The sequence below is a fragment of the Lissotriton helveticus genome, chromosome 9, assembly GCF_964261635.1.
Source record: "Lissotriton helveticus chromosome 9, aLisHel1.1, whole genome shotgun sequence".
Lineage (NCBI taxonomy): Eukaryota > Metazoa > Chordata > Amphibia > Caudata > Salamandridae > Lissotriton > Lissotriton helveticus.
In genome coordinates, this window is record NC_136070.1 from 577170908 (window position 1) to 577186763 (window position 15856).

General features: G+C 48.7%; 1 protein-coding gene across 1 annotated transcript in view; it reads left to right on the plus strand.

Annotated features, from left to right (window-relative positions):
• The window catches only part of LOC144781602 (nuclear RNA export factor 1-like), a 954052-nt gene that overhangs the window by 22597 nt on the left and 915599 nt on the right, over window positions 1-15856 (plus strand). The gene's annotated exons all lie outside the window — the stretch shown is intronic.

Consider the following 15856-nt stretch of genomic DNA (forward strand, 5'->3'; position numbering starts at 1 on the left):
CTCTCCACAACGGGCGCCCCAACCGGCCCTGCTGGCGTCTGACTCTATCACCAGGTCTGGGACTGGCCCGAAGATCGCTCGGCCGTTCCAGGCCTCCATATGGGCGAGCCACCAGGCCATTTCCTTCTTCACCTCGACCGAAAGGGAAATCAACTGATCGTATGTTAGGCCTCGGCGGAGATGATGCGCCTTGAGGCGTTGAAGGGCCCGGTAATGGAGGGGGCCCGGGAAGATTGCCTGGATGGAGGAGGAAAGCAGTCCTACCACCCGGGCAATCTGGCGGAGAGATGTGTGGGATCTCGAGATCGTTTGACGCAAGATGTGGCGAATTTTTCCCACTTTCCTGGACGGTAGACTCAAGGTGGACCGGACTGAGTCCACAGTAAACCCCAGGAACACCACTGTCTATAAAGGAGAGAGGACGGACTTGTCCCTGTTGATGACAAACCCCAAGCCCTGGAGCAGGGATACCGTTTGTTGAAGCTGAAGATTCAACTTCCTGGGGCATTGGGCATTAGGATATCGTCTAAATAGACAATCATCTGAATACCTTGGCTTCTTAAGAGCTCCACCGCGGGATGGAGAAGCTTGGTGAAGCACCAAGGCGCTGAGGAAAGTCCAAATGGAAGGGCGGTGAACTCGAACACCTGGCCCCCCCAAAGAAACTGGAGGAAACGACGATGCGGGGAATGGATAGGTACCACAAAATATGCATCCTTGAGGTCCAAGCGGACCATCCAGTCGTTCGGGAGCAGCACGTCCCGCAGAAGATGGATACCCTCCATCTTGAAATGCCGGTAAACCAACCAGCCGTTGAACTCCTTGAGGTTGATTACCGGCTGTTCTCCCTCATCTGCCTTCTCCACCAGAAACAGGTTGCTCAAAAACCCGGCAGGGTGGCGGACCGAGCGGCAAATGGCTCCTTTGCGAAGCAAGTCCGAGTCTTCTTCGTCGACCAGTTGCGCGTCGGCCTGAGAGAAAATGATAGGGTGTGGGGGCCTCTCTTGAAAGGGCCGATCGTAAAACTCTATGCGAAACCCGCAGACCGTCTGTAAGACCCATGCGTCTGACGTGATCACGGCCCAAGCCTCCAGAAACAAGGCTATTCGTCCCCCAATGCGGACCTGATTCGCCGATATGACACTCACCGTTCGTATTGTTTCCAGCGGTGTTCTTAAATCCACCTCGACCTCGGAAGCGCTGGCCTCTGGTAGGGTAGAAGTTGTGGAAGTTCGCTGAGGTGTTGTATTGACCTCGCCCGGAGCCTTGATTTTTGTTAAACTGCTGACCGCCACGGCCGAAATATTTAACAAGGGGTGGTGATGGACAGAGTTTCTGAATTAAGCAGAATACTCTCACCCAGTCAAGAGATCAGGGCTAGATCCAACACCGTTTTTTTAGCTCACTGCACCATCCCAGTTCAGAACCTGGCTATATGCAAATTAGTCTGTTCCTGTCCCAGTGCATGATGGGAACAGGGCAAACCGAACTACCAAGCCAATTCTTACACTGGGAAGGAAACAAGCTTCCGGGGACCGGTTTCTGGCATTTCAGCCGTCGTCGGCCCGGCTTGCTTGAATCCTGATGGTGCAATGAGCAAGGGACTCACATCTGAGTATACCCTTCCACGCTTAGGGTGGACAAAATATTTAACAACAAGGGGTGGTGATGGACAGAGTTTCTGAATTAAACAGAATACTCTCACCCAGTCAAGAGATCAGGGCTAGATCCAACACCGTTTTTTAGCTCACTGCACCATCCCAGTTCAGAACCTGGCTATATGCAAATTAGTCTGTTCCTGTCCCAGTGCATGATGGGAACAGGGCAAACCGAACTACCAAGCCAATTCTTACACTGGGAAGGAAACAAGCTTCCGGGAACCGGTTTCTGGCATTTCAGCCGTCGTCGGCCCGGCTTGCTTAAATCCTGATGGTGCAATGAGCAAGGGACTCACATCTGAGTATACCCTTCCACGCTTAGGGTGGACAAAATATTTAACAACAAGGGGTGGTGATGGACAGAGTTTCTGAATTAAGCAGAATACTCTCACCCAGTCAAGAGATCAGGGCTAGATCCAACACCGTTTTTTAGCTCACTGCACCATCCCAGTTCAGAACCTGGCTATATGCAAATTAGTCTGTTCCTGTCCCAGTGCATGATGGGAACAGGGCAAACCGAACTACCAAGCCAATTCTTACACTGGGAAGGAAACAAGCTTCCGGGGACCGGTTTCTGGCATTTCAGCCGTCGTCGGCCCGGCTTACTTGAATCCTGATGGTGCAATGAGCAAGGGACTCACATCTGAGTATACCCTTCCACGCTTAGGGTGGACAAAATATTTAACAACATGGGGTGGTGATGGACAGAGTTTCTGAATTAAGCAGAATACTCTCACCCAGTCAAGAGATCAGGGCTAGATCCAACACCGTTTTTTAGCTCACTGCACCATCCCAGTTCAGAACCTGGCTATATGCAAATTAGTCTGTTCCTGTCCCAGTGCATGATGGGAACAGGGCAAACCGAACTACCAAGCCAATTCTTACACTGGGAAGGAAACAAGCTTCCGGGGACCGGTTTCTGGCATTTCAGCCGTCGTCGGCCTGGCTTGCTTGAATCCTGATGGTGCAATGAGCAAGGGACTCACATCTGAGTATACCCTTCCACGCTTAGGGTGGACAAAATATTTAACAACAAGGGGTGGTGATGGACAGAGTTTCTGAATTAAGCAGAATACTCTCACCCAGTCAAGAGATCAGGGCTAGATCCAACACCGTTTTTTAGCTCACTGCACCATCCCAGTTCAGAACCTGGCTATATGCAAATTAGTCTGTTCCTGTCCCAGTGCATGATGGGAACAGGGCAAACCGAACTACCAAGCCAATTCTTACACTGGGAAGGAAACAAGCTTCCGGGGACCGGTTTCTGGCATTTCAGCCGTCGTCGGCCCAGCTTGCTTGAATCCTGATGGTGCAATGAGCAAGGGACTCACATCTGAGTATACCCTTCCACGCTTAGGGTGGACAAAATATTTAACAACAAGGGGTGGTGATGGACAGAGTTTTTGAATTAAGCAGAATACTCTCACCCAGTCAAGAGATCAGGGCTAGATCCAACACCGTTTTTTAGCTCACTGTACCATCCCAGTTCAGAACCTGGCTATATGCAAATTAGTCTGTTCCTGTCCCAGTGCATGATGGGAACAGGGCAAACCGAACTACCAAGCCAATTCTCCTTGAGGTTGATTACCGGCTGTTCTCCCTCATCTGCCTTCTCCACCAGAAACAGGTTGCTCAAAAACCCGGCAGGGTGGCGGACCGAGCGGCAAATGGCTCCTTTGCGAAGCAAGTCCGAGTCTTTTTCGTCGACCAGTTGCGCGTCGGCCTGAGAGAAAATGATAGGGTGTGGGGGCCTCTCTTGAAAGGGCCGATCGTAAAACTCTATGCGAAACCCGCAGACCGTCTGTAAGACCCATGCGTCTGACGTGATCACGGCCCAAGCCTCCGGAAACAAGGCTATTCGCCCCCCAATGCGGACCTGATTCGCCGATATGACACTCACCGTTCGTATTGTTTCCAGCGGTGTTCTTAAATCCACCTCGACCTCGGAAGCGCTGGCCTCTGGTAGGGTAGAAGTTGTGGAAGTTCGCTGAGGTGTTGTATTGACCTCGCCCGGAGCCTTGATTTTTGTTAAACTGCTGACCGCCACGGCCGGTCGCATGGCCCCCACCGTGACCGGCCCCCCGGGAGAAACGTTGCTGAAAAACTTTTTTGATGCTCTATTGAGCTCTGTCTAGGGACGTAAACGTAGAGACAAACTTCCCTAACTCCTTAATAAAGGGGTCCCGAAAGAGGCCTCCCTGGGCCACAGCTCCCGCCTCCGAGGAGGCTAGGTCTCCCAGCTTCGGGTCCAACTTGATTAAAAGTGAACGACAGCGTTCGGTCGAATGGGCGCATTTGGCGTTCACAAAGAAGACCACCACTCGTTGCGCCCAGTTCGACAGGACGTCGGGGGAAATGGCGGCGCCCATCACTTTTGCCTCCTCCGCCATATCCTGGATCTTGGTTATAGGTCCTATAGCATCTAAAAGCTTATCCTGGCAGGAGCGCCAGGAACGGTCAATCCCCTTGCGAGGGTCTTTAACGAACTTCGCAAGGAAGGTGGCCATCTTCGGGTCTAGTTCGGGCGTAAGGGCCACCTTCCCCTCCAAAGTGGGTCTAGGGCACTCCCCGCGCAGACAGCTTCTCGCTTCTTTTTCCAGGGGCTTGCGGAGGCGTCCTGCGATGAACTTCACCACCTTTTCCGCCGGGGTCCAGACAGCTGACCGTGGATGCATTATTTCATCCGGGTCCAGCATACCCGAACTGTCCTGGGGCAATTCAGCGGCGGAGCCCGACGGGCGCCTAGAACGCACAGACCCATCCTCATCGTCCGTGTCTGCTGGGGACATCCCGCCAGGGAACGAGGGTGCTGTACCCATCGATCCTGAAGGACCCGGGGTTGAAGGAGGCGCAGGGGTAGGCACGGTCACCTTGGCCAGAAAAGCGTCAGGCAACCGCTCAATGGCGTCCCTGTCCACACCCCGCGCCGCCCCAGATACCCCCTCCTTACAAACCTTTTTGAGGGCTAGGGGGTTGTCCCCCGATGGGGTTGACGAGTTGCCTAAAGTCCCCAAATGGGCTTGCGCCACCCGTTCACACTCCTGTATAATACGGGCAGACAGGCGCTCTTTCATGGGCCCTACAACCTTCGTCACGCAGCGGTATACAGAACTATCGACTGCGTTATACAATTCCTCATCATTCAGGTACTGATGGGATTCCTCATCATTCAGGTACTGATGGGATTCCTCCTCCTCGTAATACTCCTCCTGATCCATCCCTGAAGGCTACACTCAACCCCACTAGTCACTCAAGGGCTGGGGCACAGGATCAGGACTGCGGGTAAAACCAGCGCGCTTTGGGACAGACCTTGTCTGGCGAGTTTGGCCCTGGTGGCACCAGGGATTAGGGTGGCACTAACCCTGCAGCGCGCCAACCCTCTACTGGACCGGGTCACTGTCACCTCCCTGCACGCTGCCAATGGTGGAAATATGGGCTGCAGGTATGGAAACGAGCACACAGCTCGATGTGCCCAAAGAAACGCCCTCAGGCGGCAAACGCGGTAAAACCGCTGTACAGACCCACAGGGTGTTCGTCAATTAATGGGGGCAAAAATACGGACCCAGGCGGCCTGGGCGTGAAGGTGAGGTGTCGGGGAAGGCTCAGGCGGGTCGATCTCCTCAGCGCGGCTCCCTGTGACAGAAAAACCGCTCTGAGGCGAACGAGACGCGTTGGCTCCCCCTGCCGGCCGGAGAGTATGCCGCAATGTTGTGGAAGATCGCGTGAGGAACAACGAATGTTCCTGCAATCAATATGGGGCTCTGAAAAAGAAACGGGAGTCACAACCCACAGTAATAAAGCCCCGACACGCAGTAATCCTAGAGTATGAACACAGAAACCCCCATAACGATAGAGAAATCACCAAATTGGGGAGAGAAAGAAAACAAGCATTGGCATTGCCAATAGGTCTCGCTTGTGGGACCTTATAAGTATTTAGTTTTGCAGCACAATATCCTTGGTGCAACAAGGACAGGAGATTTTGGGATAGAAGTTTCAGTACACAATGGGTGCAGGTACAATAGACGGGAAAAAAAGGACTTCCGTTTTTTTATTGTGTGTATGTAAAGCGCTCTGATACCTACGGGTCAAGCTAGCGCTATATAAAAACTTTTAAAATAAAATTAATAAATTATAGTACAGGTGATGCTATTTAAATATTTTCATATGTATTTAGGAATGTGCTGCTTATAACCTTTCGGACACTTAAGCACTTCGGTATTGAGTGCACATAAGAGAAAATAGACGTAATGCCGATATTCAGAAAATTAACCCATTCGCTTCTGCAAGCATAATGAGCTCTGAGCGCCTTTGACGTGAGCCCAGCATTGACTTGTTTGAATGTGAAGCCTGCCAACTCACACGGCTGCCACAGTGTGCCACGCGATACCAGCAGTCTCCAGACGAAGAGCCGATATTACACAATGACCACGGACGAGCTGAAAGCCCTACACAAGGTTTTCCAGCTTGCGTGTAGAAACAATGCACAATTGACACCCATTACAGATTTTGCAGCTTCCCTGGGGCACAGAATCGTAGCTTCAGAAGTCTTTTGTTTCTGTTTTAGGACAGGGTATCAGTTCGAATGTTGTTTGATTATACGAGGACAGTGCCTGGAGAGTGTAGTGCTGGGATTCAATGGTAAACACACGCAAAACCTCCCGGACATATGTTTTATGCGAATGAAGCCTGACGGAGGCGGTAGCAAAAAAAAAAAAGCCTTTGATGCAGCAGGGGGGCGGAGAGGGAAGAGCTGCTGGCGTGGGAGGGTGATTGATGGGATACAAGCGATTCCCTTAAGCAAAAGCAAATGGTGGGGGCCTGAAGGAGGAGGGGGTGCGAGGGATGAGTGAGGATGGGGTAGCAGGGGAGGGAACACGGCCTGGGGGAAGCTGGCTGGGGAAGGGGAGGAGAAATCCAAGGAAGGCTGTGTGCGGGGAGAGAGGGGAGGGGAGGAGAGAGGGGAGGTGCTGTAGGAGGGAGGGAGGCTGATGCGCGTTCGTGTTTGATCACGTGGTTCACGTGAACTTCATGAAAACGCCAGCAAAAAGCTGGTGGTTTCACGAGCAGTTTGCCTACTTGAATTCTCGCTTCGCTCGATGCGCTTGCGCGCATTGATAGGTCGCCAGACCTAAAAAACCACTTAACTGGCTGCGAAGCAGCCAAGAAAGAGGAAGTGGTCACAGGAGGGACGTCCTACCTACCCGTCATGGACACTGGAGAAGGACTATTCTGTGAAAACTTGTTGGACATGTTGATGGGATTTGTAGTTTATGTATGCAAATCTGTGTTTTTTCTTGGATGTATTTGCAAGCCTTATCCTTGTTCTGGGATTTAGAGCTTATGTGGATACTTTTTTGGCTGCTGTGATTTTTATGTAATAAACAGCGAAGAAGGTAAAAAAGCATAATCTGAAGCCTCCGGTCCTGACATAGAATCAGAAGATACTTGATGCCTTGGAGTGCGGCAGTGATAATTATTGGTGTAAGAAGATCTATATTGAGCACAGAGTGTCTTTTCAGGGGCGATAGCAAAGTTTCTTAACCATGAGATTTGTTATGGCTCAGTAAAATGAGTGTCTTGCAGGTTGTTCTGAAATCTTGAAGTTCATAGTGCACAATTACAACTGATCTAAAAAATAATACTTTGGCGCTGGACTTCTGTGTTCCTCGGTATTTCTTTTGAGTTCTTTTTGATGCTGCAATAGACATAAAGGCCACAACCATCTGCAACGGAGTCAAAATTCTGTCTGATGATTGAAGCAGAATGGAATTCAGAAGGTGGAAGCCATGTTGTGTTCATGGCCGAGCATGGCCTAGGAATCTATTCTACCTATTGTTTTGAATATTTATTTAAGATGGTCTGAATTAACGTTTTGAAATGATTGAAATTCCTGATAACCGGACGTTAGAAATTGATGTTTGGGTTGTATACACATGTGTATAGTTTACTGTTTTGTGCTGTACCATTGTATCATGATCAATGTTCTTTTTTTATTGGGTGCTCTGCTTCGGCAGTTAGGAAGGTTGACAAAGGTATGTAAAATAAAGGGTGTCATCATTCTGTTGGAGGACCCAGCTACAAGGAGTGAGTGCCACACCGTGTGATTGGGTTTGGAATGCACGTACCTTTGCCGCCACCGCCGAGAGTCAGTTGAGGGCTGACACAGCACCAGGGAGCACCAGGGAGCTCCAGCAAACATCGCCGCCACCGCCAAGAGTCCAAAGACACCAGACTCCGCGCCGCCGCTCCGGGAGACCACAAATCCCGGCAGGCCTTGCGGCGGAGCGTGCTGAGTGACGCGGCTCGCGCCCAGAGAGCGCCAACGCTGCCATAAAGACCGGGAACCCCGGCAGAGCGGGGGGAAGCACGTACCTTTGCCGCCACCGCCGAGAGTCAGTTGAGGGCTGACACAGCACCAGGGAGCACCAGGGAGCTCCAGCAAACATCGCCGCCACCGCCAAGAGTCCAAAGACACCAGACTCCGCGCCGCCGCTCCGGGAGACCACAAATCCAGGCAGGCCTCGCGGCGGTGCGTGCTGAGTGACGCGGCTCGCGCCCAGAGAGCGCCAACGCTGCCATAAAGACCGGGAACCCCGGCAGAGCGGGGGGAAGCACGTACCTTTGCCGCCACCGCCGAGAGTCAGTTGAGGGCTGACACAGCACCAGGGAGCACCAGGGAGCTCCAGCAAACATCGCCGCCACCGCCAAGAGTCCAAAGACACCAGACTCCGCGCCGCCGCTCCGGGAGACCACAAATCCCGGCAGGCCTCGCGGCGGCGCGTGCTGAGTGACGCGGCTCGCGCCCAGAGAGCGCCAACGCTGCCATAAAGACCGGGAACCCCGGCAGAGCGGGGGGAAGCACGTACCTTTGCCGCCACCGCCGAGAGTCAGTTGAGGGCTGACACAGCACCAGGGAGCACCAGGGAGCTCCAGCAAACATCGCCGCCACCGCCAAGAGTCCAAAGACACCAGACTCCGCGCCGCCGCTCCGGGAGACCACAAATCCCGGCAGGCCTTGCGGCGGAGCGTGCTGAGTGACGCGGCTCGCGCCCAGAGAGCGCCAACGCTGCCATAAAGACCGGGAACCCCGGCAGAGCGGGGGGAAGCACGTACCTTTGCCGCCACCGCCGAGAGTCAGTTGAGGGCTGACACAGCACCAGGGAGCACCAGGGAGCTCCAGCAAACATCGCCGCCACCGCCAAGAGTCCAAAGACACCAGACTCCGCGCCGCCGCTCCGGGAGACCACAAATCCCGGCAGGCCTCGCGGCGGTGCGTGCTGAGTGACGCGGCTCGCGCCCAGAGAGCGCCAACGCTGCCATAAAGACCGGGAACCCCGGCAGAGCGGGGGGAAGCACGTACCTTTGCCGCCACCGCCGAGAGTCAGTTGAGGGCTGACACAGCACCAGGGAGCACCAGGGAGCTCCAGCAAACATCGCCGCCACCGCCAAGAGTCCAAAGACACCAGACTCCGCGCCGCCGCTCCGGGAGACCACAAATCCCGGCAGGCCTCGCGGCGGCGCGTGCTGAGTGACGCGGCTCGCGCCCAGAGAGCGCCAACGCTGCCATAAAGACCGGGAACCCCGGCAGAGCGGGGGGAAGCACGTACCTTTGCCGCCACCGCCGAGAGTCAGTTGAGGGCTGACACAGCACCAGGGAGCACCAGGGAGCTCCAGCAAACATCGCCGCCACCGCCAAGAGTCCAAAGACACCAGACTCCGCGCCGCCGCTCCGGGAGACCACAAATCCCGGCAGGCCTCGCGGCGGCGCGTGCTGAGTGACGCGGCTCGCGCCCAGAGAGCGCCAACGCTGCCATAAAAGACCGGGAACCCCCGCGTCGCGGGACGCGAGCGGGACGCCCGGGGCTAAGCCCGGGCAAAGGGCGGGCCCTCTACGGCCCTCATCGGCACTAGGAGGCCAGGCTAGGCCATTCCTCTAAACTTTACACTTGTGCTCTAGGGACCATTTCCTTTCTGCAAAGCGGACAGCAGATATACATCTCTTCGAACCTGGAAATAAGTCCATTGGAGATTTGCACAAGGCATTGACGTAAGAATTTCTTGTTTTAAATATTGGAATCAATACCTTGTTTTTTATCGGGTTGTGGGTGTAGAACTATCACACATTGTGCATAATAATGACTAAAAAAATTCCTCGTTTGGTACCTGAAACTCCTAAAAACACTATGGAAAACTATCTTGTTCAAGTGGTTACCCAGATAAACAGCAAGCGCAGACAATCATTGGGTTTGTCCCAGTCACCTGTTCTCCATTCTCTAAGCCCACCTACATCCTCACAGTCAAACGAGTCCCTGCTATTGGATTTTAACAGTGATGTACTTGAACCAGCTCCCTCATTAAATGTTGGTATTGATATCAGTACAACGAATGCGTCGGACATTGAACAACATGTGGATAACGAGTTAGATGCACAGGTTGTCATTGAGGTTGTAGATAATGATGAAAAAGAGGAAGTGGTGGATGAAGTTCCTGCGAAGCAGTCTGCAAGGGCAGTTAGAGCCTGTCGCAGATTACAAAACAAACGTGGAGGGCCACGCTCAGGAAAAAGTAAGGCTATACCTCAGCAAAATCCACAAAGTACCCATCAGAACAATGAGGAGAACAATTCGAGGGAAATAATGGACGAGGACCTATTCTCACGAATAGCGGAGCTGTTAGAAATCAAAATTCAGACAATTATCAAACCACTTATTAGCAAGATTGATAAACTTTCTGCAGAGATAAAGAAATTGGGAGGTACTCAAAATGTATTATCAGATGCCATAGGAAATGTTTTAAGTAATGTTAATAACGGCCATGATTGCTCAAAGGAAGATAATGAATCTGGGTCAACATCAGATACTACGCCATCAGGGCCAACTCCTTTAGAATGCCCACAAACCAGCCATAATGTTCATGATTTGCCACTAGAAGCCCCCCCTGTTCAATTAGTTGAGCCATCACATGATACATTGCCTCTGGCGATAGAAGATAACTCTACACAATTTGTAGTTGAAGCATCACCACTAGTGTTAGTGCTAGCTAATACACCCATCTTACCACCGGGTCAAATTGAGTCAGCCTCATCGCTAATAAGTAAGGCATTATACTGGCTGTCAAAAAATCTGCGGATAGCACAGGGGGGGGAACAACGGCTGGCCAACGAAATCAAAATGGCAAGGAGGGTTGGATGGATAGGGAAAAAACAAAAGAAATGGAAGGGCGATTGTGTGATATTAACTTTCACAACTCCATCTGCTCTCCCTGACATTCTATCCAACATACTACCACCACAAAAAAGAAGTAGTTCCATAATTCCCCTCACCTTGGAATTCTTTTATAATGATTTGCAAAAAGTCAACAACTGTAAGCCCTTGAAACCAGCTTGGATAGCGAGAGAAAATGGATGGGATGGGGGACCTATAATGTGCGATACAAACCATGTCTCTAAAGATAGGACTGGCCTATGGCATGTTAACCAACATAATATTCCCCGTCACATTACCCCAGGACAAAATTCGAATTTAATGGGTAGACGAGGGCTTGGTATACCACCAAACAATTGTGGGATTTTAGGTACCGTTGGTTACAATGGAGGATGGCCAGGTATGCAACAGCGTCTATTGTACCCTAATACCCCAGCATGTGTAGGTAATGGTAATTATAATGGAGGATGGCCGGGTACTTACCTGAACCCACCGTTCCCTACCACACCTACACCTAGATGGAATGCACCTACAAATGGTTGGGGTTTTGGGGCTCCATCTTACAACTGGGGAGTTAGTACTTCTAATAGGTTCGATGCTCTAGCTGGTTTATCTGATTGCGATTGACTTGATGGAGGGATTTTGATAAAGCCATGTGGTGTAAATCACATACATTCTGGTCTGCCCCCTGTAGTTACACCAAAACAGATTGCACTTGCTGAAAACCCCCAACAGCCAATGCATTCTGCAGATTCAATGGTGCGAACATTACATTTAGATGCCAATGTACCAACAACTTCGCAACTGGTAACAATGGAATCAGGGGCTTCGGATTTAATTAACATCATCTGTTGGAATATTGCAGGCCTGAAAAAGAATCTTTTAGATCCGGCCTGGCATGATTATCTGGCTAGTGGGGATATAATTATGTTTCAGGAAACCTGGGGGCTTGAGAACTTCTTTAAGGTTAATTATAGATCCTTTTTCATCCCCGCAGTAAACATAAATGGGGGAAGACCTTCTGGCGGCCTAACAATTTGGGTAAAAATTACAAGAGGCCTGTCTTTTAAGCAAATTGATACAAATAACCCTGACCTGTTATTACTTGAGCTAAAAAATACTATGGGTTGCAGCATTTACGTGATCAATATCTATAGTAGACCACATCGATCATGCATAGAATCATCTGTTGTAACCCACTTGAGTAATATTGTGACAGGGTTTGATCAAAATGCAAGAGTAATTATAGGAGGTGACTTCAATAGAGGGTTTGAACCTATTATAGGTTTAGAAGACATCTATAAGGATGAGGACGGTGCCAACAACATTCCTTTAGTTGATACAAATCATAAAGCACCCTGTACAGTGAGTGCTTTACAACTATTGAATTTAACCCTAGAATCAGGCCTACGCGCCTGTAATGGGCGGTTGCCATCAGATTCCCCCAGTAAACCAACATTCACTAGAGGGGTGACCTATAGCCATTTAGATTATCTGTTGGTTTCTTTAAACATATGGCCTATGATTATCGATTTAATGGTGGATGATCGTACAGAGAGTGACCATTATCCCCTGATTCTATCTGTACAGATCCAGATCTTTATAACCCCTGATAAAAGGGTTAGTAACACAGCACCCTTGTCACAGGACCCTCTAGTGGCAAATAATCGTAGATCCCTGAAATGGCCAGTGGTATTAGGCAACACAAAAATTATTAGTCAAATCTACAATGTATTTGTGAGGCACATGTCTGCTCTCTTAGGGAATAGTATTGTCATTCAAAGACCGCTTTTGGTAAAATCCCATGAATGTTTAATTAACCAACTTGGCGAGATCTTGAGTAGGGCGGTAAAGAGATCACAAAACGCCCAAAAAGGTAAACAAGCCGGGATTACTTGGTATAACCAGACATGCCGGAAAGCCAAATCAGATCTAATCAAAGCGGTTAGGGGGGACTCAGCGGATATTGTGAGAACTAAGAGAGCTCAGTATAAAAGAACCCTGCAAATGGCCAAAAAAGAGTGGGATGAAAGGGTTTGGTCAGATTTGTTGGATGCATGCAAGTGCAGAGACCAGACTTCCTTCTGGAGCCTCATTGCTAGAGGTACTAGGGGGGCTACGGAATGTAAAGACAAATTTCTAGAAGAGAAAACATGGGTTGAGCATTTTACTTCGCTTTATTCTTGTGAAGGTCAAAGCGTGACTGAAAGCTGGGATGGTTCACAGCCTTCCCTTGTAGCCCATGACACATCTCTTGTCTTCTCTTTGTCAGAAACAATTTCAGCAATCAAGGCAGTTAAGACAGGGAAAGCCCCAGGCCCTGATAAAATACCAGGTGATTTATGGAAACACGAAAATTATATTTGGGCTCCTTACATCAATTTACTATCCAATGAAATTGTTTGTGGAGCTCCTGTCCCAGAAACCTGGAAGGGGGCGGAGATTGTAACACTGTTCAAAAAGGGGGATAGGTCAAACCCTTCACATTATCGGCCTATCAGCCTAATTGACGTGCTGCAAAAAGTTTTTGCCCGACAAGTTCTGGGTCGGCTTACCTCTTGGATTGAAGAACACTTTATTTTTACAAAATATCAGGCAGGTTTTAGATCAAAGATAAGCACTATAGACCAGGTTTTTAGATTTTTATGTTTAGTCTGGAAATACACGATTATAAGAAGTTCCCATATTTACGTGGCATTTGTAGATTTGAAGGCAGCTTTTGACATGGTTCCAAGGGAAGCCCTATGGAAGACACTAAGTAAGATGGGTGTCCCTGCAAATATCCTTCAAATTTTAATTAGACTTCACGAGAATAATTATGCACGAGTTAGATGGGGACCTAATGGTGAAGTTAGCGAGAAAATAAAAATAGCAAAAGGGGTAAGGCAGGGGTGTGTAATGGCACCTACCTTATTCTCTTTGTACGTTAATGACATCCCCGAAACTCTTTTGGGCTGCGAGCATGACTCTCCCAAATTGAGCGGGCAAGCCGTTCCGGCACTGTTGTTTGCAGACGACACGATTTTAATTTCTCAGACACCCAGGGGACTCCAAAACCTTTTAAATACTTTTAGTTTGTATTGTCATGACAAGGGATTAGAAATTAACTCCTCTAAAACAAAAGTCATGACAATCAACCCTCATAAAGGTTTCAATAAGGTCTTTAAGATAAATAATGAACTTATTGAAGAGGTCCCAAATTTTAAATACCTGGGCATCATTTTAGACAGTCATGTCACATGGAAGACGCAATTGGAGAACTCAAAACTAAGGCTGACCCAAAATCAGTGTCCGATTTTAAAGAGGCATAAGAATAGCCATTTTAAAGCAGTCTCACCAGCTATTGAACTATTCAAATGTAAAGTACAATCATCCTCACTTTATGGTGCGGACCTCTGGGCTTATGCCTCAAAGGATACTTTTCGAGTGAGGGAAAACTCGTTTATTAGGCAACTTTTAGGGATTCCAGGGTCAACACCACTGACACCAGTATTATGGGACCTTAATTTTAGACGTACAGATGACTATGCTTCTCTTCGTCCGCTCCTTTATTGGATCCGTTTATGGTCCGTTGAGGAGCTGACAGATTATAGAGAAGCATTGAAAGAGATATTGGCCATAAGGAATAGCACGTATTTGCCATGGTTAGAGTACGTCAAGAAATGGTTTGAAAAATTAGGGCTAAGTGACTTCTGGTTTGATCCTGATTCCCTCACAAATAGTTCAAAAAAGATTTTGAAGCAAAGGTACTGGGATTATATTAGAGACTCAGTGTTATTAAACCCCAGAATAGGGACTCTAACTTCGAAATTCTTCGAAATTAAAATGACTATGTATTTAGAGCCCCTTATGGATGAAATTTATCCACCACTTGCCAAAAGCGTATATCTAAAGTTCCGGTATGGTATCCTACAATTAAAAGAAAGAACAACCAGCTGGACTTGTAATAAGGGGTTGACCGGGGCCGCTGGCTCTGATATATGTGAGCTATGCGAGATGGGGTTGAAAGAGGATGAGTCCCATGTTTTATTTATATGCCCAGCTTATCTAAGAGCCAGGAAAAAATGGCTCAAGCCAATCTGTAAAAGGCTAGGCTTCAGACAAATTAAGGTTGGACTTAGAATTTTTAAGGGTGACACTGCACAAACGATTGTGTTCAGCCTAAGCCGTTTTCTCCTATGTGTAGCTCTGATTAGGAGGATGAAAAATCTAAAAACTTAAAAACTTAATGGAATAGGCTACTTTACCATGTTTCTATGTTATCGGTCAGCTGCTATATGTTGTTGTTTACTGTCCTGATGTGTATTCTCCTTTTTAACAAAACAGTTAAATTATTTTTTTATCAAATTCGAATATTTAGTGTTCTGTATACTGGAGGGGCCAACCACGAGCTAGTCAATCAAATGGATGGCTTGGAAAATGAACTGAATTTTTAGGTATTTATGCAAAGGAAATGTGTTGATATGAAATGTGTGGATATTCTACCCGCTGCTATTGTTTCATTATGTATTATGACGAGTTTATATTGTTACATGATGTATTATGATTGTATGTTTGTATCTTACAAGGTTTTTTAAACCGAATAAAGATTGAATTGAATTGATTGGGTTTGGAATGCACATTGGAAAATATAGGTGGGAGATGCACCAAAATATTTGCTTCTCTGTATTCTTGGGTGACTAGCAGCACTCTTAGGTCTACTGAGGATGGCGGAGAATGAACTGCCTATGCACACTTTCAACTGACACAGGGACTTTCCCTGAAATGCTGGGTGGGTTAGTTAAATTTGAATTGAGCTGATCCAAACAGATAATTTATGGTTTAGTAATTGTTTACTTACAACCAGTATAAAAGGGTGGCATCGAGCGGGCACTCCATGAGCCCGCTGGGTGATTGTGATGATATTCATTCAAATTATTGAGATAGTAGTTGTCTGTATAGGGTGCTGTGAGGCATCCTGCACCACTAAAGTACATTTGGAACATAAATGAATAC